The sequence below is a fragment of the Pelodiscus sinensis genome, chromosome 5 (genome assembly GCF_052426305.1).
Source record: "Pelodiscus sinensis isolate ZL-2025 chromosome 5, ASM5242630v1, whole genome shotgun sequence".
Lineage (NCBI taxonomy): Eukaryota > Metazoa > Chordata > Testudines > Trionychidae > Pelodiscus > Pelodiscus sinensis.
The window spans coordinates 122,448,426-122,472,759 of NC_143056.1; the positions used below are offsets into that span (position 1 = coordinate 122,448,426).

The 24,334-nt window shown below is 42.7% G+C and overlaps 1 protein-coding gene across 6 annotated transcripts in view; it reads right to left on the minus strand.

Moving 5' to 3' along the window:
- The window catches only part of LOC102457209 (uncharacterized), a 159,675-nt gene that overhangs the window by 81,465 nt on the left and 53,876 nt on the right, over nucleotides 1–24,334 (minus strand). Inside the window, exon 3 of one of the 6 annotated variants that reach the window (XM_075928297.2) lies at nucleotides 13,783–13,855. The exons of 4 other annotated variants lie outside the window; for them this stretch is intronic. The gene's annotated coding sequence lies outside the window, so the exon portion shown is untranslated. Of the gene's footprint in view, nucleotides 1–13,754; nucleotides 13,856–24,334 lie in introns of all 6 variants that reach the window. One more of the 6 variants, XM_075928295.2, reaches the window with a different exon arrangement.

Below are 24,334 nucleotides of genomic sequence, written 5' to 3' on the forward strand. Positions count from 1 at the left end.
ACGTGGAACCCAGGGTCAGCTGGGAAACCCGGAGTCAGGTGCACTCCACAGCGCTTTGGTGTTTTAAAGGGACAGTGCTGCACAGCTGAGCCGCAGATCAGCTGTGTAGTGCTGCCACTTTGAAGTACCCTTCTTCCCCTAACCCCCTTTGCTGCATCTATCAGACAGAGGCAGCGGAGGAGAGAGGGGAAGCAACTAGACAACTAGTCCTTAACATCCACACTGCAGAGAAGCCTCAAAATTAGTCCAAGGCAGGCTTCCCTAATGTAGATGTGCTCTCTCAATTTAGAGCCCCAGGAGGCACTGGGGAGGAATAACTTAGAATGGCCCTGGTGAGGGGCTATTTTGAAATAGCAGCTGTGGAGTGTCTTCACACGCCTTATTTCAATATAGCTATTCCTGAATAGGCGTTATTCCTTGTAGAATGAAGTTTACAGATTTTGGAATAAGCTGTCCTTTATTTCGGAATGGCTGTGTAGATGCTCGCATTGTTATTTCAGAATAACGCTAGTTATCTTGAAATAACGGTATAGTGTAGACGCACCCTAAGAGTGATGTGTCCAGTGAGTCTCCTTTGCATTACCATTGCATATAATGCTCCAGAAACCACTTAGATCATTCCCACTTCTTTCTACTGAGAAACAAAGGATTGTGACAAAACACTTACCTTTCAGGCTGTTTGTCTCACTTCTCTCCTTACAAAATGTTTTTGGGGAGGTAAAATTGTGTACTACACCTTGAAACCACTTTACACAGGCCCTGAAACCACTCAGTTGCATGAGCCGGGGAATTTTACTCCCATGGCTAGGGAAAGATCTCAAACCCACTTTCAACATGTGGGCATACAACTCTGTTCATGCATTTTCCAATTATAGAAACAGACAAAATAGTATCCCTTGGCAACCAGCAATCCAGCCATGGCAGAACAATGCACCAGATTCAAATTTCTCTTCCTGCACTCTCCAGGTAAGGAATTTGAATGCAATCTAAACATGCACTGCAGAAGAAGAGTTCTTTTCAGAACTCACACTGCCTTACGAGCAACTCTACACTGAACAATGCCACACACATGTGCCTGGAGATTTTTTTTTGGTTGAGCATACAATATGGTAACGTCCCCAACCTGCACACCTATACTTTTTTCAATTGGTCTCAACTTAGTACTTGCCCTGGACATGTGTCCTTCCTTCCTCCCAGCCTCACACCACCACATTTCTTTACTTCATTTATCTGAAACCCAGCAGCCTTGCTCCTGTCTGAGCATAGGGGCAGGTGGTCTGATACCCAGGGGGGTGATAACCCTAGACCTGTAATGCTCCAGCCTGACCAGCGATACAGAGTCAGGCCTTTGAACTTAAAACCCATCTCAGGTTGATAAAGTGACCACAGCGCCGTGGAAAGTTGCAGCAGGTGCATTTTCAGATACTTTGCTTGGGCTCAGACTAATGGAAAACTGGCCATTTTTCTTTACTAATAGACAAACACTCCACAAGATGACATGCCAAAATACACAGCGAGGCTGAGTCTAGAAAGCATTTCATAGGAGGATTAAAATAGAATGGCAACATGTACAAGTGACAGCTTGCTAACAGTGTCAGGAATGGATTAACCCCAACTCCTCAACATAAAAACCATTTCAATGTTTTGTTCTCTATAGGTTAAATGCCACTATGACCATCACCATGCAGGGATCAGCTCTAGGTCCAGTTTTGTTCCACAGCTTCATCAACAATTTGATTTGGAGGACAGGATTAAAATTCAAAGTGATCTGGACAAAGTGGGGAAATGGTCTGAAGTAAATAGGCAGAAATTTAATAAGGACAGGTGCAAAGTACTCCACTTAGGACGGAACAATCAGTTGTACACATACAAAAAGAAAAATGACTGCGTAGGAAAGACGACTGCAGAAAGGGATCTGGGAGTCACAGAGGATCACAAGCTAAAAATGAGTCATAGGTGCAATGCTGTTGCAATAATAATAATTATAACAATAATAATAAAATCAAACTATCAATCTGTATAGCAGAAGTGCTATAAGGAAGACTGAAAAAATTACTATTTGTGTCTGAGCTGATTAGACCTCCTTTGTGAGTACAGTGTCCAGTCCTAGACCACATTTCATGAAAGATGTGGACATATTAGATGACACATGAAGAAGAGCAACAATATTGATTAAAGGTCTAGAAAACATGACTGTGGCAGGGTGTTGCCCTGCACTGGCCCTGTAAGGAGCTGGGAGACCTGGAGTCAGGGGGAAGCCCAGCTGAGGGCAATTAAGGAGGGCCCAGCTGGAGCTTATAAGAGCAGCTCCTGGGAGGAAAGGAGGGTTCTGCCTGTCTGCCACCATAGAACCACATGCTTTGGGCCCAGCGAACTCAGACTACCCGGCCTGAGGCCCAGTGCTGCATGGAGGCAGTCATGAAGGACAGGGGCTTGCACAGAGGCAACCCTAAGAGGCTGGGCTGCAGGAAGGCAGCTGTGGCTCTCACGGAGACAGCTGCGGTAGGCTGGGGGCGCTCGAGCCAGGGAAGCTCTAGGCCAGAAGGCAGAAAGGCAGAGTTGCAGGAGGGAACCGGGCAGACCGAGGAACTGGGTGTTCCAGGAAGGAGCTGAGTGCTCCTGGGAAGAGCAAAGGGTCCCTGGGAGTAGGGAGGACCCTGAGAGTACTGGAAGAACAGTGACTTGCCCCCGGAAGGGGGCGTGGACAAACAGCGGAGTGGTCACTGCCGGAGGGCAGTGACCTGAAGAAAACACCTCACCCAAAGGGGGCGCGTCAACATCAGAGCGGCGGGTGACTTCCCCACAAGCCACCCTGAGGGAGTCATCTGGGCAAAAAAGTGAGAAGCCATGCGAAAAGTGAGTGAACCCGCTACAAGACCTATGAGGGAAGACTGAAAAAAACTGAATCTGAGAAGAGAAGATTGAGGGAGCACGTGATAAGTTTTCAGGAACACAGAAGGTTGTTACAAGAAGGGCAAAAATTATTCGTTAACCTCTGGGCATAGGACAAGAAGCAATGGGCTTAAACTGCAGCAAGGAAAAATTAGATTGGACATTAGGAAAAATTTCATCAGGGTGGTTAAGCACTAGAATAAACTGCCTAGTGAGGTTGAGGGATTGCCATTTTTGGAGATTTTTAAGAGCATATTAGACAAACACTCATCAGGAAAGGTCTGTATGATATTGAGCCCTGCCTTAAGTACAGGGGACAGTGCTAGAAAGTCTCTTGAGGTCCCTTCCTGTTCTATGAGGTTATGATTCCATGATTACTGGAAGGTTTCCTGCAACCATACCACCTTGTGCTGTAATTATGTTAATTCTCAAACTATGCCAATGCAGCAGTTATATGCAAAACATCTAAAATGCTACAGGAAGTGGTTTTGATGATTCAGTAGGTGATATTTTTCGGCTGATTCAGAAGTGGACCTCTGACCAAGTGTGATATTAGGAAGACACGCTGTTGACATTTTTAATAGATACAGAATCAAGAACCTGAGCATTTGTGGTTAATAAAGATACCATGACATCTTTTTAAGTTTTGGATTATAACCCTCAGTTTCCTGGTCAAATTTTAGCTACAATAATTACATTCTATGCCCCGGAATGCTTCTTATTTTAGCTGACTCTCACATTCACTTGCTGCCTTAAACAGTCATATTAAATTATGCTAAATATTGGACACTCATTTGAGTGCTGACTCCCATGGTCAGCAGCCTAATAGAAGTGGCAAGAATAGGTTATACTAAAAGAATCCTCCATGTCTTTGATAAAAAAACGACACAAGTTTCATATTTGTCCAGAAGACTGTGTCAGACTTTGAATAAAAATAATCCAATTCGAAGAAAAAAAAACATGCTTGCAAAGAACTCTATTTACTGATTTGAGTGTGCACTGAATGAAGTTATCCAGAAGGCTGCCCATTTTTATCAAACATATTTATATTGCACAGTAAATATATGGGCTCTTCATAGAAGACCTGGGAGACAAGGGACCAACTCCTGAACTGAAGCTTTAGGTCACTTTCCTTTTTATTATCTTCTAACTAGGATCATGAGCTATAAATTCGCCATTTTCTCACTCCATTAGCCCCAACTTCTTACCCTAAGTTAAACTTAAAGTGTCTTTGGGGCGGGGCGTGGGGAGGGCTCTTCATAGAAGACCTGGGAGACAAGGGACCAACTCCTGAACTGAAGCTTTAGGTCACTTTCCTTTTTATTATCTTCTAACTAGGATCATGAGCTATAAATTCGCCATTTTCTCACTCCATTAGCCCCAACTTCTTACCCTAAGTTAAACTTAAAGTGTCTTTAGATGGAAGGAGTTTTTTAATTTTATTTTCTACATTTCCAGTAAGCAGCAGAAATGGCATTGGCATTAACTTGAGACTTTACAGCAGATTGAATAAGGAACCTATAATCATTCTAGACCTATTTTTTATTTTTAAAGGGAACTGAAATCTTTCTGCAGTTGTAATGTTCTCTGAGAAGTTATTTTATCCCTGGCTGAGGAAAGAATGTTAAGAATCTGCTAATAGCCAACTAATCCACTTCTATTTTATGCCATTGTCTGATGAAGATCTTATATGAACTGTTCTACTGTATTCAGTGAAATGGAAACATGCAATGCCCTTCTACTTTTTGCATTTACTTTAATAGGACTTGGAGTATACTAATTAAATACAAACAAAATGAAGCTTCTCACTAAATTTTTAGTTTACTTTTAAAAGCCCAACTATTTTCGGTTAGATAACCACAAAGATAGTATCAACAGCCTAAACTCCAAGAATATTTCTCTTACTCATCTACTGGAGTCTTTTTTAAGAAGCACTTCCAATGCCACCTCCATATTCACTAGAGGTTTTCAGTGCTCTCAATTGCTTCCAATGAGCTGGGATTGTTCCTGCCGGACCCAGTCCTAACAGAAGCCTTAAGACTGATGGAGAAGACCTTGAGGTTTTATACAGGAACTTGACTATCTATATCATCTGAACAAAACATTTGCATGAAAACTGTCTCTCTACACACAGCTGGTTACAAAGACACCACATAGACACGGAAGAAATGTAAAAAAGTCTCAAAGGTAGCTGTGTTAGTCTATAACTAAACAATGATCCTGCAGCAACTTAGAGACTAAAAAAATGTAGATGGTATCATGAGCTTTCGTGGGCACAAAACACTTCTTCAGGTGAATGGAGCAAGGGGTCCAGAGGCACAAATAAATAGCAGAAAAAGAGGAGACAGGGAGGGAAAGAAGGAAAAAACTATCCATGCTAAAAGAGGCTAATAGAGTGAGCTGTAAGTGCCCACCCTAAGCATGGGGCACTTACAGCGCACTCCATTAGCCTCATTTAGCACACACACTGACAAGACTTCTCTAAATTGAACCCTTCCTTACAATCAACACAAAAAGAGGGCTCAGGAAACAGCAGTAGCAGCAGTTATGAAGAAACCCACCGGCTGGCTAGTGCCTGAAAAAAAAAAATCTCGTTTTCAAGACTGTCTGAATCGAGCATCTGCAAACCATAACATAAAGTTATTTAAATGACGTAATAATTTTGCAAGCTACAACTTCTTGAGATGCTGGGATATTTTGTCTGGATATAGTACAAACAAGTCACTGCAAAGTTGCAGAGGCAGCATTTGTAAAGTGGATTTTTCAGTGTAGAGCATATCAGAGCCGAGAAAGTAAGGACAATAACAATGACTGGATTAGTAACAGTGGAGAATGTAACATGGCCACGTAAACGAATAGTGGCAAAGGAAACAGATGAATAACTGTGCTGGAAATCTCAGCTTGACTTTTATTTAACACCTAGGTTAGACAAAGGACTGGAAGATGCTGTATTGTGGATGGACTAGATAACCCATCAAATCTTTCCCACTTCTAATTTTATTATTCAGATGGTGGAGAGAAGGCTCCCTACCCTCATACATAAAGATGATACTTGAGAATGGTACTTCCTATAAATTAGAGATCATCATGAAAAAAAACACCACTGTACTGTCCCACAGGATACTAGACCAAGGAAGTCATAGGGTCTATTACTCAATATTCTTTTTTCAGCTGCATCCTGAAAGGGCGTGGGTTATATAAATATTGGCACAGGCTCAGAAACATGATGAGCAGCCTTTCATTAAGTGTGAAATTGCACAATCTGGCTGCACAGCAAATTATTCATTTAACAGATTTACTCTGCAGAAGGCATTTGTTTTCAAAGGAATGCATATGGCCTAACTTTATACAATAATACTCCAGGAGCATGGTTCATTTCCTAGGATTCTCTGCCTTAGATCACGTCACAGTTCTGCACGATTAACTAACTTAACTTTTGTCTGACAGTTAAAATATCTGCTTTGCACCTCCTTCTAGGAACCCAAGTATTCAATGTTAATAGGTGAACTACAGTAGCACTTAGACGCCCCAGCAGGAACTCTTCCCCCATTGTACTAGGCATTGTATACATGCAAAATGAAAAACTAACCTCTTCCCAGCTTACAAATCCCATCCTTAACTCTGCTCAGTTACTCTAAGAAGGCAGCCGTTACAGAAAATCATCAACTGTAATATAGTAGAACACAGCAGAGCAACTCAATGCTGCACTTTGAACTGTTTCTTAATTCTTATCATTTTATATCAGGCCCGTAAGAGTTTAAGTTGTGCTGATAGAATGGCTAACTATGCACACCATTGCCTACTTTGCAAACTCAAGTTTTAACAATTTAGGCTTATGAAGATCTCGCAAGAGTCAAGAAATTCTAAAGTGTCCATCCAAAGTCACACCAATGAACAAACATGCCAGATAATACACTATTTAATGATCTGATGAAAGGGGTGAACGTTGAGGTGGTAAAATGTGGAGACAATCAAAATTTGGGCTAGTCAAAACTAGAGACGCTAAGGAACTTCAAAGTGACCTAGCAAACACTGGTGAAGGAACAGCATTATAACAACTTAAGTTCAATGCTGCCAAATACAAAGTATACCTTGACTCACTCCAATAAATAGCTAGGTTCTAAGTTCACAAACTACTTAGAGTACAGGCAGTCCCCGGGTTACATACAAGATAGGGACTGTAGGTTTGTTCTTAAGTTGAATTTGTATGCAAGTCGGAACTGGTACATATTGTAGGGGAAACTCTAGCCAAACATTTCTCCAGAGCTCAGTTTTATTCTCCCACACCTCACTTCCCTCAGTCCCTTATTCTCAAGCTGAGGTGTCTGCTGAGAAAAGCTGCTCCGCATCTCCCTGGTCTGCTGGGGGGGGGGGGAGGGGCTAGCTTCACGTCTCCCTGGTCTGCTGGGGGGAAGCAGCTAGTGTGGGGTTGCCTCACCCCGTTTGTAAGTAGGGATCCGATGTAAGTCGGATCCATGTAACCCGGGGACTGCCTGTACTGTACTTATTGTAGACAGCTCAATAAAAACCTCTGTTCAACTCACAACAGCAAACAAAAGCATTTTTATATATACAGAGTAAATCAGAAAATATGCTAAAATATTAAATGTGACATTACATAAGTTAATTGTATTTCATCAGCTAAAATGTTATTTTCAGCTCTGAGCATACTACCACCAAATAAAAGGGATACAGATAAGGATGATGAAAATTATTAGTCAGAGGAAGACTTCCTTATGGAGAAGATATTAAAAAAATTAGGACTGTTTAGTTTACAAAAAGGATAAACAAGGGAGGACACAAATTAAAGAACAAATCAAAGACCGGTTGTCTTCAACTTATTTGACTTCAACATATGTGATCTTGTCTCACTTATATCCACTCAAAACCATGCTGGAAAGATAATTTTCTTGTTCATCACTTTTACCTCATCAGCCCTCTCTTTGAATCCTTCCAATTGCCATTGCATCAAACACAAAAGCCTGTCAACTTTCAGGGTTTCCCACTGCCTATCACTACATTACCTATCAGCTCATACTATCAAGTTGTCAACTCCTGCGGCTGCTCCACCAGCGATACCGGATTTCTATCCCATGTTTGTTAAACTTTCAAAGTAGTAGTGTTTAGTCCCCCCTCAGGCAAGGGGAAAGCTCCCATAAATATCTGTCAAGCCACCTGATTTTCATCTTCAAATTCCTACTTACAACTCTCCTTTGTCATGATCCTGGCCAAAAAAAAAAATTTAGTGGTTAGATCACCAATGTCCCAAGACCATTATTCAACAGTAACATTTTCTTGTGATCTGTGTGTTCACATTCACTTGCTGTTTCTTGCCTTAGACTAAGTTCTTTTGGTGTTGCAATACATTTTTGTTTTATGTTTGAACAGCACCTACATCACCAGCCTCCTACATCCTAGAAGTGCTATCTCAAAAATAATGATGAATAGGATGGGCATTTACTGACACAAAGCACAAGAACAAATGGAGGATTCAATTGGAAGGACAATGAATTTAAAACTGAAAAAAAGGAAATTATGCTTCATTTTTTAAAAAGCCGTAACCCAGCGATGAGGAAGCTACAGGACCCCGGCCGGCTCTGGTCCCCAGCTTGCCTTGGTCCAGCTTACAGCGAGGCTTGGGACTTCCCCCATAATGGGGATAACCAGTACTAGCACACCCCACTTTTCTTTCCCCTCCTTCTCAATTGGGGGCCAGGTGATGGGAGGGAGTGTTTGTTTGTTTTGTTTTTGCTTCCCACCTTTGTGTGGTCCCTGACCTAAAGGCAGAGTAAGATTAAAAAAAAAGACTAGACATTTATATGGATAAGACCATCCAGTTAGCTAGGGCTGGACTTAGAAATTTAAGAAGGGTCTATGCACTCTCAGATTTCTGGGCATGTAACTATCTCTAACTGACAGGTTAGGAAGGTTACACAACAGGTACAGTATTCCATATTCCTCCACTCTCAGGTTTCTTACACTTGGTACTGGCCACACCTGAATACCAGATATTGAACTGGGACACAGATACAATTTGGAATGGACCTTCCTATGTTGGTCCTGTATACACACAGGACCAACTTTATGTGCATTCATTCTACTTGGAAGAATCATTTTGGACAATAACCTTTGTAATTTGGCCCATCATCCCATTTCACAGTTGAACTGTTTGTTTTGTTTTGTTTTGTTTTTAAATAAAGGAAGTTCTCCATAGAATTTTTAAAAAATTAAACACTCAACTCACATGATGACCAGGAATTTGTTGAGGGGAAGAAGAGAAGTAATTATATTGTTGTTGGGAGAAAGAGAGGGTGGAAGGAGGATATTCCTAAAAAAATCCCTTTTTTTAAAACCCTGAGTTCAGGGTGTACAGTGCCTATCAATGCCTGCATTTTGGATGCAAGATTAAGTTAAGGGCAACCCTAACTATTGAAAAACCCTAACAAAAACGCCAGATTTTGATACTGCCCTGTCAAAAACAGGCCCTGCCTATTTCTACACTGTGCAAATTTGTGTCTGGGAGGTATCTAAATTACAGCTGATGGCATCAAGCACACAGTTTTGCCTCAGAGGGGATTTCATATGCAAGAGGCAACAATTGCTTTCTAGAACAAATTGGGATATGTTTTATATTCAGAGGGCAAAGAAGAGGATTGCATTGTGATGATTAGTGCATATTGGTGCTGGGGGATTTTAGGAAACTTATAAGAGTTCTGCAAGGAGAACAAGAACCTTCCGCAGTTTTGTTCCTTCTCCCATCAGCATAGTTAATTCGCACCACTGAGAAGTAAAGTTATATAGGTGGGAGAAGCTCACCTGCCCAAATAGTGCTGTGTACATCTGGGGTTAGGCCAGTAGAATTATATCACGCGGAGGCGTAGATTTTTCACAGCTCTGACTGATGCAGTTATATCAGTACAAAACTGTAGTGCACATCTGACCTATGTCACTCATTTCTTCAGCGCTACAGCAGAGTTCCTGTCTCCCCTCCTTAGCTACTGCTCAGACTGTTTCTTAGGGTACTGGTCATCAAACATCCACATGTAGAGGAACAGCTGCCCTAGCCAAGTGACTCATGCTGCAATAATGTGGGTGGGCAATACTCCAATGCCCATCTTCTAAGGACAGATTGCCTTTTATGGTATTTTTACAGTGGATGCCGATAAAGTAACTTGTAGCATTTTGTCTTTTATCCTACACAGGCTTTAAAGAAAGCAGAATTATGTTTTTCAGGCTACAGTGCATTAATGGAGAAAGCAAACAGCATATTCCAAGTTCCTCCACTGCAGGAGTCGAACTATAAATACTTTTGTAAGATCAAAAAAGTTGATAAAGAACAAGGAACTCTGGGAATTAACCAAATCCAGCTCTCCTTGGAGGAGGAGGAGGAAAGGGAGCCCAAACATGAAGGTGGCGGAAGACGACAGGATACTGGGCTAGGCGGTTCATTATGGCCATTCTTATGTTAGCAAACTGGAAGAAAGCAAGAATCACATGAGAGCCCTACCCCTCAAGGTTATGGACAAGTGAATCCACCATCCTTAAACCATTTCTTGTTAAGCTGCCACTTTCTGACATGGCGAAGTCACCATTTTGGACTACCTACAATGTTCAATTACACACATACCGAAGTGCACGTGTGTGATTTAGAAGTAGCAGAGAGGTAGCCATGTTAGGCTGTATCCATAAAAACAAGGATGAGTCCTGCGGCACCTTAAAAACTAATAGATTTATTTGGGGATACACTTTTGTGGGCAAAAATTCACTTCATCGGGTTGCACTACTGCACAGCACACAGTGCTTTCTGGGGAAGACCACCACCTTGGGAGCACAACCTGCTCTAAGAGCAACATGTCTCTCTTGGAAGGCAGAGGAGAGTTTCTTGATTTGTTTATGATTTCTCAATCATAACTCCAAGTAATAGCTAAATTTTGTACTTTTACCTATAAGTCCAGCTGCAAAGGACACAAGACAGAGCTCCCTGACCTGTGGAACACCTTGCCAGAGGATGCTGTGAAGGCCAAACCTATAACACCATTGAAGAAAGAGCTAGATAAATTCATGGAGGATAGGTCCATCAATGGCTGCTAGCCAGGGTGGGCAGAGATGGTGTGTGACACCACACCGCATATTCGTCATAATGATATTATGATGATAGCATAATTATGGTGTATTTTATGCAAGATAAGTCATAACAGGTGTCACTAGAAAAGTTATGATTTACTGAATGATTATTCTATTTCTATGCATTCTCATCTTTGAATCTGAAGTTACAAATATTATGTGTTTGCACTTCATATGTAGTTACACCTAGGTAATACTCATTAAACAAGACGGTCTCTGTTTGGAGAGTAGGCGAGAGGAGCCTATTGAGGGCAATGGGCTAGTAAGTAGAAAACAAAAGGTTCAAGAAGAAGCTCATCCCCCACCTGGTGAGACTTTCTGAAATTGGTACAGACAAGTGTTTCTCAACCTTTTTTTTTTTAATCAAGTATTCCTTTTTCAAAAGCAAAAAAAATTGTAAGTACTCCCCCTTTAAAAAAAATTATAAGTACCCCGAGGACCTACAGTTTTCAGACACACACTTTTTTTCTACCATTGCAACACATTTGTTTAAACAACTTAATCATAGCCAGGTGGGCGATGAAATGTTTGGGTGTAAAAAGTACAAAAATAATAAAGCGCTATAAAACTTAAAACAAATATTCAGTTTTCTCCAAATTTCAGTTATGCTGATGTACCCCCAGACTTCTCTCGAGTACCCCTAAGGGTAATTGTACCACTGGTTGAGAAACACTGCTACAGGCAAGCTATAAGTAATGGCTGCTATGACTCTACAAGAACATGTGACCAGGCCACATGATTTGGCACTCCATTTTGGGATGTCAGTATTTTTCCACAAATCCATCTGGGAACCAAGTTTTGAAACAAAGGGTTCTTCCCATATGCTAAAGCTATACAAGACAGGGGAGAGTGACATCATCCATGATTCTTCACTCCCCACACAAGACGACTCCTGGAAACACCTGAGGAAAAATGACTGAACTAAAGCAAAGTGCTAGACCCAGGCTAAAAGGATTTTGAACCTGTTTATGAATCACATGGGAATTCCAACTTGTAAAGGAAGTACAGTTTCCCCCTTAAGAATCTGCAGCCTGCTTGCATCACTTCTCAGGACAAGAATGTGCTAATTCATATCCAATCTATTTAGTATATTAAAAAGTAGGCTTTTTGCTTATTTGCTAGGTAATCTGCTTTGATCTAGCTTTTGTAGTTATTAAACTTGTTTTTGTTTTAATCTAAACCTGGGAGCTTTGACTGGAGTGGTTGGGGAAAACCTCTGCTTGGTTACCAGAAGTGTGCACTGTCCTCTTCACATTGAGGGACAAGAGGACAGGATATTAAAACCATATATTGGCCAGATTTGGACACTGCTCTGGGGTGCTGGGTTGAGAAGCTGATGGTTAGAGCGCCTGCATGCAACCGCAGATGGGTGTGTGAACGTGGGTGGGCTTTGCCACCTGTTACAGCAGTACAGGGTCAGAGGGCTCAGAGACACCCCAGTTCCAAGTGGCACCCTGACAGGAATGTGTCATACAGTGAATCTAGCCCATGGGTGGGCAAAAAGGCCGCCATGGGCCAGATCTAGCCCGCTAAGCAGGTGGATCCCGCCCGCAGAGGTCCCGCCGCTCCCCCGCCCCCAGGCCAATTAGGACCTGGGGGCAGGGGAGCATGCAAAGTCTCCTCCTGTCCTGCCGGGAGCACACGAAGCTTTGAAGTGCCACACGCTGCTCGCAGGGCGGGGGCAGAGCAAAGAAGGCTTTGCGCGCTCCTCCGCCCTCAGCTCCTATTTGGCCTCGGGGCAGGGGAGTGCAGGAAGTCTCCTACGCCAGGGGCATGGGCACCAAAGGAGAACATGGGGCAGCGGGGGCAAAGGCACTCCTTCACCCCCAGACTAATCACTGGGAAACCCGGAAGTATATTGGTCCCACCCCTTCCATTTGATACCCCGCCCTTCCTGTGCAGCCTGGGACCACGTCAAAAATTTCTGAAGTGGCCCCTCGCAAAAAATTATTGCCCACCCCTGGTCCAGCTTCTGTTTGCCAGAACTTAGGAACAGGTGACAGGCTAGATCACTTGATCAACTTGTTCTGTTCCCTCTGGAGTACCTGGCACTGGCCACTGTCGGAAGACAAGATACCGGGCTAGATGGCCTTTGGTCTGACCCATCATGGCTATTATGTTGTATGCCCAGCAGTCTCAGTTCATGTCACACAGAGTTTTGTAGGAGTTATGTTTTAGCTAGCACTACACAATGGACTGAACAGCTTGGAGGCTTGCCAGAGACACAAAGCTTCTGGACAAAAGCAGACTTTGCAAAAATGTGTAAAGCCAATGAAAGTTAAAAAAAAAATCCTTGATGGTGATCCAACACATTTCTCTTGGCACTCAAATCTATAACATCTGCTAAACACAGTAATCCCCAAAAGATACCCCTGTGGAGGATTTCCAAAAGCCCTATACAGAATGACTACATATGTATTCTCCATGGTTTCCCGGAAAGGCTCCAAATTAACATTTCTTCCTCTGATGCTCAAGTCTCAGGCAGCTTTTAAACCAGCACGTGCCTGGCACATGTTAAAATTCCTAATGTTTCATGCAATGGATGATTTTTCTCTATGTAATCTCAAGCAAGCCATATGACAACTACTGCTTCCAACCCTTTCGAGGTGATAGGCAGAATGTCCTTATTTCCAATACAACTACTAAGATGGGACTACTTTTTCTCTCCAGGAGGCTACAAGAAAACTTGTGTCCTTCTCTGGTGTTCAACTCCCCAGCCATGTCTAAAAGCTACTTACCAATCCCCGCCTTGCACTTCTGTGTTACCTTTATCTTTGGCTGGCAGCAATCTCCTTTAAAATGCAAGATTCCTGGGGCAGGAACTGTCTCTCCTTGCTGTCTAGAAAGGTGAACAAACCTCAAGGTGTTATAAAAATTAATACAACTAACTGCTCTGGAACGAAGCAGAAAGAGACTAAATTTCAAATTTATAAATCAGCATCCTCTCTCTGGTTAGATGGCTGACTGAATTTACAGTGTTATGGCCAGGAAAAATGATTATGTAAAAATGACACCTTCTCACTCAGTGTGCTCTCTGCAGGCCATATTCTCTCCTTTGCATCCAATGGGAGACATGCGGACATGCAATGGCAAAATTTGGCCACATGCACTACTGATTCATATCCAATTACTAATTTACAGTTAATCCAAGCCTGCCATAGAAGAGTTAGGTGGATTCTATTCAACCTCTTGCACTGTAAAGGACACTGTCAAATAAGAGTCAGTTACAGACTTACTAACTGGCGATGGTGCAAGATGTAGACCAAACAGATTATGTTTACATCCTGCAGAACTAGCAAATTTGATCTAGAAGTCAGAGACAACATCTCAGGATTCTTTATCAGAAAACTGGTGGTAAATTAACAAATAAAATACAGTTGAAAGCTCATACGCAAGACAGGTCTTTCACAGAGCACCTCAAGTCTCAGGACTCAATATTGTACAAGTCACTGATTCACCTGTATTCCATCTTTATCCTCAGGAATGTATCACTGGTTTTGTTCAATCTTTCCTTGAGGACAATATGAAATCAGGAATTGGCTGACTTGTCCATATAACCATAAAGTAATAATGCACCTTGGTTGCTCTGGCCATAAAATACTAGAATTCTGGTTTGCTGTGAAGCCACAGAAAGCTGCCTTCTGAAACAAGACTGCATTACTGAACATTACAGGATTACTAATACTTGAGTTGTGCTGCTAAGACACTTAAGTAACATGCAAATTTGATGTTAAAATAGAATACAAATCTGGAGCTTTTTCAACTCTGGGCAGCAATAAGTGGATTTGCAGGCAAGTTCAGGAGCTTCAGCCAACCATTTCTGAAGAATACCGGCTCTTAATTCTTTTCATGCATTTCAGTCACAGACCCAGTGTGCCTGCTGCTGCTCTGGGTGAAGTTAGCAAGAGGCAAGAAGCTGTATCTACACTCTAGTGCTTTTGGTGGCGGAACTCTTTTGTGGGTCAGGGGTGTGGAAAAACCCACCTCTGACTGACATAAGTTACACCAATAGAAGCACCAGTGTGCTGCCAATGTAGCTATCGCTGTTCATTGGGGGCAGTTTAATTTATGCTGATTAGGGATGTAAAAGAGTAGTTGAATAGTCGACTACTCTTATTCCCCCACCCGGGGGTGGGTAGGAAAGCAGGAGCCGGTTCTGGGGGGAGACAGCTTAAAAGGCAGTTCCCCCAAGCACCGTCTCCATGGTGCGGTGGGAGGAGGGAGACACGGGAGGCAGAGGTGCAGCACTGGATCCAGCATGAGCGGGGACTGCTTCAGTCCCTGCTCGCATCGGGTCCTGACTGCTGCGCCTCCGCCTTTTAAATGTAGTAAGAGCTGGGTGGCGAGCGTCCTCCCCATTTTGTCATCGACTACTCAATTAGGTGATTAATCAAAATTTAACATCCCTAATGCTGATGAGAGAACTCTCTCCTGACAGCATAAAGCCACTACATGGGAGACCTGACAGCAATGCAGCTGCAGCTGTGAGGTCTCTAATATAGACATAGCCTTGTTTCACTTATGCTATTCAGAACCCTCTGAGTAACAACAGTAAACGCTAATTTCATACTAGTCTTCGGACAATGCAAAAATCAACAACAGACTTAATGATGGGGAAAGGCCTCCCCAGAAAAAGTAACAGAGGCAAAGGAGACCTGCCCCAATACCAGTGCCATGAGGCTCTGGGTCTAAGCTTCAATCCATCAGGTATTTACTGAGCTAGCTGGGAATGTAAGACAAAGGGTGAAATCCTGGTTCCACTGAAATCAAAGAGAGCTGTGCCATAGACTTCAGTGAAGCCAGGAGTTCATCCAGAGCTTTCAAAGAAGATCCAGAAACAGCGCTTCAGTAGAAATCATAGAAGCGCTAGAGAACAGTGTCTGTACGTCTGTCTGACTAAGGAGCTGAGCTTCTTACCAGAGTGTTGCTCCTGAACCTATCGGCCCACCTTTTCATCATTTCTCCTCCTCCACATTTACCACCTCTGATTTATTACTTTATTTCTGTAGCTAATTTCTGGTAACTTTACTGGAAATCTATTTACAGCAGTAGGGGTTCAATTATGGAAAATCCTGATTCTTCTAGCCACTGATAATCTAGGGATTAGAACTAGTTGGTGTCTATGAAAGACAATTTATTGAATTATATTTATTTCAAATCACCTGCCGACAATGCATTACTCATCATAAAATACTGCTTGAAAAACAGGCAAGAGCCTGCAAGCCAAACAGACACAGCATATGGAGACAGTAGGCCACTGACATAGATTCACAAAATCCTTACAGATGATAAGAATGTTCATCTATCATCTTGGCCAGAGGAAATGAAGGGGCAGAAGAACATGACACAGGAGGTTGTTAAACGAAGTGTCTGTTATCATATTTAAAAAAACAACAATACTCTGCTGTGGTCAGAGTTAATGAGGTGTTCTCTTCATCATTCCCCCACAAGAGTGCAGCTTTAGGCTAATGAAGCAGCTTGCTCTTGGCTTGATGGCAGACCCCTCACGTTGGCATCTGAGGAGAGCAACTCTGGTCCCAGAAGTAATGTATCCCTGTAATTAATTATTGAAGTGTGTGTGGGTGGGTGTGTACAGTATTTTGCCAGTTGACAGTTTATGGCAGTCACCGAATGCAGATTGCTCGTTTGAGGCACTGCACTGTTGGTGTTCCACAGGAAGAATTTATTTTGCCCGTCACTGACTGTGCCTGACATGATCTAACCTAATTTAAGTGCATCTATAGTGGGATCTGCTTACACCGAATCAGTCTACAGATTATATTTTGGTTTTAAGATTTAAAAAACCTTTCAGTTAACAAGCCAGAGGTGCAAGTTCTCTCTCAATTAAAAATGTTCGTATAAGGCATTCAGTTAAAGAGCACAAAGAAACTAAACACGAATAGATTAGATCTTCCACAACTGAAGACTGCCACTGCACTGAAACGCTCTGGAACCCTTTCTGAAAGAGCCCTGTTAGCAAGCAGCAGTCAACATAAATCAATGGACCCACAGATTTTAGGGACATGGAGCCATAAGAAAATTTTGAGCCATAAGATTATCAAAAATGTTTCCTGTCACAGTGCTGTGGTTTGTTTTTCTGTTTTCATTTTGCTCCTCTGATAATCCATGTTAACTTTCCATGTACTGAGAGTGCTACAGATGCTTTTATACCCTAAACCCACGGCAACAAGGACACTGGACTTAGCTGCACTTGAAAGACACTCTTCCCATTTCTCTCAACGGACTCTCTCTCAAGACCCAAGGAAATAATTATTTGGAAATACAAACAGAAAAACCACCCACTTCAGTTCCATTCTGCACATGTTGGGCATCACTATGTTATGAAGAGGCAGATGCTAAAATAGGAACAAAAGACTAATCAACTGCTGAGGAGTCCCTTTAAACTTTGTGTTCTGAATAATGCAAGCAATTTTAGGAGGATATTAAAGATGCTACTATAGCCTATACAAGTCAGAAATACACAACTATTAAAATAAGTGACAGCTGAGTGCATAACAATTGCAGCACTGTGTCCAGAGAATTTACACTACATTTTATACCCTTTGACATGATTTAAAACTCAGACATGGCTCTTATTATGAATCACCTATTTATTTTATTCCAAGTTATTCAGATAGTGTTCGGATGCCCAGAAAAGTGAGAGATTAAAGACTATTCTCGATACCCTTAAAGTCCCAACTCAGGTTTCTTTAGGGATTAATGGGGGGGGGGCTTGGAATTATTCTGGGGGGAGGAGGGAGAGAGAGGGGGGTTTGTTTTCTTAAACCTTAAAGATTGACATCATTTCTTCACATCAGGATTTGGAAAGTGTGTCTGCTACATTTGTGCATGCTTTCCTTGTATCTGCAAACATTCCAATGTGTATGAATAGAAGCTGGAAGAATAGCCTTGTTCATACAAATGCCAAATGCCATTTGTTGTGAGAAAATTCAGTAGAAGGACTTACTTAAAAGGGACACTGTCCAGATGCCATAAGTTGTTTTGCTTTTGTTTTAAAGAACTAAGCTGGGAGCTCAGTATTTATTAGAAGTCCAAAACCAATCAATTGTGAAACCACAGAAAAACACTAACTTCACCAAAAGCACGCAACACTCCATCATAGTTTATCCAAAGTCCAATGTTTTCCATTATACTATCACCACAGAAAGCAAGCACTGCTGCACAAACACACTTCAGAATCTAATTTTTTTTTTAATTTAACTTTTCAGCTTTGGTGAATGAAAAGAAAACCTGAAAAGTGCACAAATGTAAAAACTTAAACCAAGCTCAACCTCTGTCTATGAATAGCTATGAGTCTGGGGGGAGAGGCTTTGCACGCTGCACAATCTTGTATCTCCCATTGGCCTGTTTCCAGCCAATGGGAGCTACCTCTTTGAAGAACAGGCAGCGCTCAAAGAACCATTCCCCTCCTTTCCTTTGCGCTCTCAGCTGTTCACAGATGCATATGGCCCCGCAGCCAGCTGCTTTGACTGGCCTGCCAGGGCATGAAAGTCAGGGCACCTGCTGGGCTGTTTGCCATGAGTCATCCAGGTAAGCATCTCTTAGATGCTTCTCAGAGCCTGCCTCTGGCACCCCAGACCCTCCCTCAACCCTAACCCTCTGTCTCTCCCCCTCCCCCCACAGACATATACCCATATCCCCTCCCAGACCCTGCACCCCAGTCCTCTGACCCAGGTCAGCACACACTCCTACCCTATGTCAGAACCCAAACTTCTGCACCCCACTCCCCTGGCCCAGGTTGCAACCCAAACTCCCTCTCAGAGTCCACACCCCCTCCTGCGTCCCAATCCCTTACCCCAACCTCCCTTCTGCACCCAACTTCCATCCCAGACCCCATGCCTCCTCCGTTATTATCATGGAAGAGTGCAGCCCTTGATGATTTACCAAATTCTTAGAGTGCTCCCCCAGTCAAAAATGATTGCCCATCCCTCCTCTAAAGCATTTACAATGGGGTACTTCTAGCATGTCTCTGCTGTGAAGTGAAGATGTGTTTATATAATATATGGAGATACACCTGTCTCAAAACTTGAAGGGACCTTGAGAGGTCATTGAGTCCAGTCCCCTGCCCTCACAGCAGGACCAAGTATCATCCCTGACAGATTTGCCCCAGATCCCTAAATGGCCCCTTCAAGGATTGAACTGACAACCCTGGGCTTAGCAGGCCAATGCTCAAACTACTGAGCTATCCCCTCTACACCCCTCAATGTTTATAGAATATGTAGGCCTACCCAGGCTTGTTTTTAATGTATCTAGAAGAGGTAACAACAGTAGTGAAGATGTGGCAGCACATATTCTTATGCACACAACAGATGAATCACTAGTCCCATCTAATATGACAATTTCTATGCACCTGCGAACACTGAAGCCCACTTAAAATAGTGGTTACGCCATAGGAGCCTCAGAGCAGATCAAAATCTCCATTCTGATGCACCAGACCCTGCTGCACAGGCAACCTCGTTTCAACAAAGCTCTATCAGTTTACATGAGGGGTGATGTGATATTGGTGCAAAAGGCTCTGTGGTTACATTTCCATTTAAACAAGACTTATTTTGGTTTGTCCTAAACAGGTTTAAGCTAAACCCAAATAAGCTTTGGTTAAATGGGAATGTACATACATAGCCTTTTGCACCAATTTCACACCACACACTCTTAAAACTGCATTAAGTATCCATATATGAGTATGTACCAGCTAAAGTCAGTGCAAGTTTGTGAGTGTACAAAACAACAGTGATAACTACTACACTCTCAATATTACTAGAGGGGAAAACAAGGCACAAAAAGATTAACTGATGCATACAAGGGTTGCCAGAGTCAGCCAAAAACAGAAGGATTCTAGCAGTTTGGATTCCAAACCTCTGTTCCCACCACTAAAACACACTACTTTCCCACAAAAATGAAACACTGGATAACAGATAAGCTATACAGGTCACTGTATTACTGAATGCTGTTTCAACATACATAACAAACAAAAAGGCCAAAATTTGAGTCCTTTTGCTCTAACATCCACAATCGTAACTGATGACTAGCGGACACAAGTCATAGATCTCTCTCAAGTTCTTGTGGGAACACTCAGGATGTGGGTAGCAGTAGGATTAGTATTCCATTAGGTCACTACTTTGTCCAACTACTGAGTTCAAGAAAGCTAAACAAAGCTCAGACAGTACAGATAAGAATTCAGCATTTCAATTCTTCCTTTTACTCATCACCAGGCTATTCCTGCATTTTGCTTTTCTGTTAAAAAAGGAATTTCTGTAAGGCTGAAACAAGATTAAGTCATCTTCCTTCAGTCAGACTGCTGTGGAAAAGAAACCAGAAATGGGGTGATTAAGGACAGAGTATTATCAGTGAACTTTGAATTTCTTGAATTTCCTGGCTTTTCATTTTGTATCACTACCTGTAGTGTTATTTTTAATGTAGGAGAAGAAGAGGGGGGTTTAATTTTATTTAAGATTTTTAAAGTCTTTTGGGAAAGACTTTGGGAAAGTCTTTTGGGAAAAATCTGTCTTATTCAGCTATGTGACAGCTGGTAAGATCAATATGTAATTACTTTTCTTATTAAAAAAGGCAAAATGCATTGTGGAAACAAACTGGAAGAGCAGGCACAACATTGCCTAAAACAATACAAGTAGCTTCTTTGTACTTAACAGGCTTAAACAGAGGTCACACTCCTGATGATGGAGATACCTTTGATGTATATGAGGACAGTTAAAAGAAATTACGTTTTGCAAGAAGGCACCAAATGTAATGATCTACATTTATTACAGTAATTGCAATACTTTGCACTTTGGAACAAAGCTATCTCCATTTTGCAGAATTACACAAACAATATTTGCTGGCCTGTGTGGTGACGGCAGTCCAATTCCCAATGGCAAATGCAAATATATCACAAAAAAACCCACAATCAGAATCCTTGCTCACATTCTCGACAGGGCAAGGCATTTGGAGGCTGAACTACCCTTTGGGGTCCACAAAGAAACATAGTACAAGGTGACTGTGTAGGAATTTTACACTGCTGCTGCTGGACCTGTTCTGTGAGTAAATAAAGAACTTCAGTGTCCAATACTACTTGCCACCATTTTATTTTCAAGAAAGAGTGAGGGCTTGGTCCTTCCCTCTGTGCTCCCTCCCCCTGGCAATACTATGCAGATGAACGAACAGAAAATGCCACTAAGGGTGAAGTCAGTCATTATAACTGATCTCTGCTACTTTCCTATATTGGAGGCAGAAATTGGAATTTCCAGGGTCCTGTGCCTCAGTGGTAGTAACTCTGTTCCTAATGTAGCAAGGAGACACGGAGAGTGGAAAAGATACAATCATATCCCAGAACAGCAGACTCCTCAAGCACTCGGATTCTTATGAGAATGAATAAGACGACTCACCACCGTCTCCCATGATGAATGTGAAAACTATGCTCAGTTTAATCACAGAGAGCTTCCTGCACATTTCAGCAGTTGCCCTCCCTTACAGCAAGCTGCCCGAGAGCTTATCAAAGCTGGGACCCTTGCCACATTATCTGGCTGTCCTAATGTTCTGTTTGTAAACATGTTTTGACAGGTACTCTAGGAAGCCGATATATAACAGAGTAAATATAAAAGCAGACATTACAATGTCACAACATACACAGGGCTGCTAATTGGAGCATTCTGCTATGCCATTGATTGGTACAGATTCCAACAGATAGGCCAGGAGCACAAACTTCTGTGCAGGTTTCGTTCTGAAGTCTGTCCATTTTTGCTTAGGCAAAACTCCCACTGATTTTAATGGGTCGGGCCACTGTATTACTCTGAGACTAGCCTGCCCTAGTAAGACAGTATTCAAGGAAGTCCACATCTCAGGAAGCCCCTCTATCCAGTCACCACCCTGGAAGCACAGATTGAAACAGTCTTAACCGGGATTCTCTGGTCCAGCAACATCCATAGTCCAGCATGGATGCTGCAGGACCAGAGTCTCCCGGTGAAGAGCCAACAGTAAGGATCCCTGCAGGGCTGGCAGGACAGTGGGCCACCCAGCATGTGGCAGCAGGGCTGCCCAAAGGGGTTGGGAGCCCCGGCGTGTGGCTGCCCAGTGGGGCTGGGAGTCCCAGCGCGCAATGTGCGGGACTGCTCATGAAGCCCTGGCATGGCGCACGTGGCTGCTCAGGAGGACCCGGCACGTGAGACTACCCAGAGAGCCCCAGCATGTGATGTGCGTGACTGCCTGGAGCCCCAGCAGTGATGGTTTCCCAGTGGATCAGCAGGGCAGCAGGAAGTGGGGAGCTGGCTGAGAGAACATTGGCCAGGCCAAGAGGGCCAGTGGCAGGAATCCAAAAATGTCCTCCTCTGGTCTGGCAAAATCTTTCATCCGCAACCAGTCAGGTCCCAAGGGTACTAGACCAGGGAGGTCCAACCTGTAGTGCATTAAGCAATATGTCTAACATCTGCCACATGTGGTTTATTCCCTCTTATCCTCTCCCCAGAGAGTGGGATGCATCCACAGTGTAGTGCTTTATTTAGGGAGAGGGTTTTACTTTGTTTTTTAATGTAAAATGATGCTACGTATGCGACTCCCCTTGCACAGAGAGCTCCTGTGAAAGCTTATTTCAGTCTTGGATCAACACCTGAGAAAGTTCCATCTCCTGCACAGATGACAGAAAATTCCACTGTGCCTGAAGAGAAGAGCTGTCATTCAGAGTTTTCATCCCAGAGCTCTAGGCCACCATTTAAGCCATGTCTTCAACTAAGAAGATCGATGCAGCCATGATCAATCTTCCAGTGTGATTTAGCATGTCTAGTAAAGACTTGCTAAATTGCACTCAGAGGGCACCCCCATCAGCACTGATACTCCTGCTCCTCGCAAGGAGTAAGAGAAGCCAATGGGAGCATTTGCTCCTGTCAGCCTCCCACTGTGAAGATGGCATGGAAACTCAAATTAAGGTGCAGGTACGTCAATTCTAGCTATGTAATTAACATAGATTTCACAGACTACCCTGAAAGTCATCCAAGAGAAATAATCAAGGGCATTTTCAAGGTCGGTAGTAGAGATAAGAGAAGTAGTAATATACTGTTACAATATAAAAAATGCATGCCTGTCACCGGGTGTAATCTCTCACAAATTTAGCTCTTTAGCCACAGCTTATCACAGCATTCAAAGTAGCACCTTCAGGTGGTAGTACACTTAGCTCTCCTGCTGTTATTAACACTTAACATTTCTGTCATGTTTTGGTTCCTGAGAGATCCACGCATGTAGTTTGCATTTTCCCAATTATGAACAGTCCTTCATTCTAGCTGTATACTCAGTCTTGTTGCCTTACTTGTGACACTTTAAAGGAAAATACTACAACAGGACTTTTCCTGAAGGCAACAGGTACGCTAAAAAAGTTCAATAAATAGAGCCCTACCAAATTCTGTGAAAAATTCTATGGCTGCAAAACTGACCAAAAGGGACCATTGATTCAGTAGGGCCCTACTAATAAATTATAAAAAAGGTCTCAGAAAGGCTAGGCTTTGAACTCTTAAATACAGGCTTCCATACATAGAGACCTACATCTTCCCACTCCACCTCCAAAATGTCAGTGTACACCAGACACACATACCAAAACACCCACACATGTATACAGCGCTCACCATCCCCACTCACTGCCATCAGCATTACTCATAACAGATCAAAGTAATTTCTTTTCCGTTCCTTTTTCTTTCCAATTCCTTTTGCAAAAAGTGGACCGGCATGTATCTTGTGAAGTTTACTTGAGAAGTTTACATCCCCCTTTTGAAGGAAGAAACAAAAGGAACTGATAAAGGTTCCAGACATACCAAGCATGAGCTAACCGAGCAGACAGTGGGTTTGTTTTTTCGGTTCGGCCCAGTGCAGCTGACCAACAAACATGCAGACTGCCTCAACCTGATGCTGATACGCTCTTAATTATACCCGGCTGGAATTTTCCATATAGTTCAAGCCTCTTAGATATAAAGATATATATAGCTAAGATTATTTTATTTCTACATAGCAACTGTATTATTATTAGCATATATCTAGCACCTTTCACCTGATGATCTCAAAACTCTTTAATACTACAGCAGACACTCTTTAGTTGCAAAATAAGTCCTTTTGCTATGTCCTATGGGGAGTGTCACTTGATCAAAACCATATGAAAAGTTGAAAGCGTTTCAGAACAGGTGGGACACACATATTGGGAGTAGGAAGTTGGGGTGTGTAGAAATCCCAAGTTTGGGGAAAATGCAGCAGAGGAGCCCTAAGTTTTGCAGTGGAGCCCTCAGTCAATAAAACAGCTGAGCAAGTTCAGCTGCTGGGGACAGGCTGA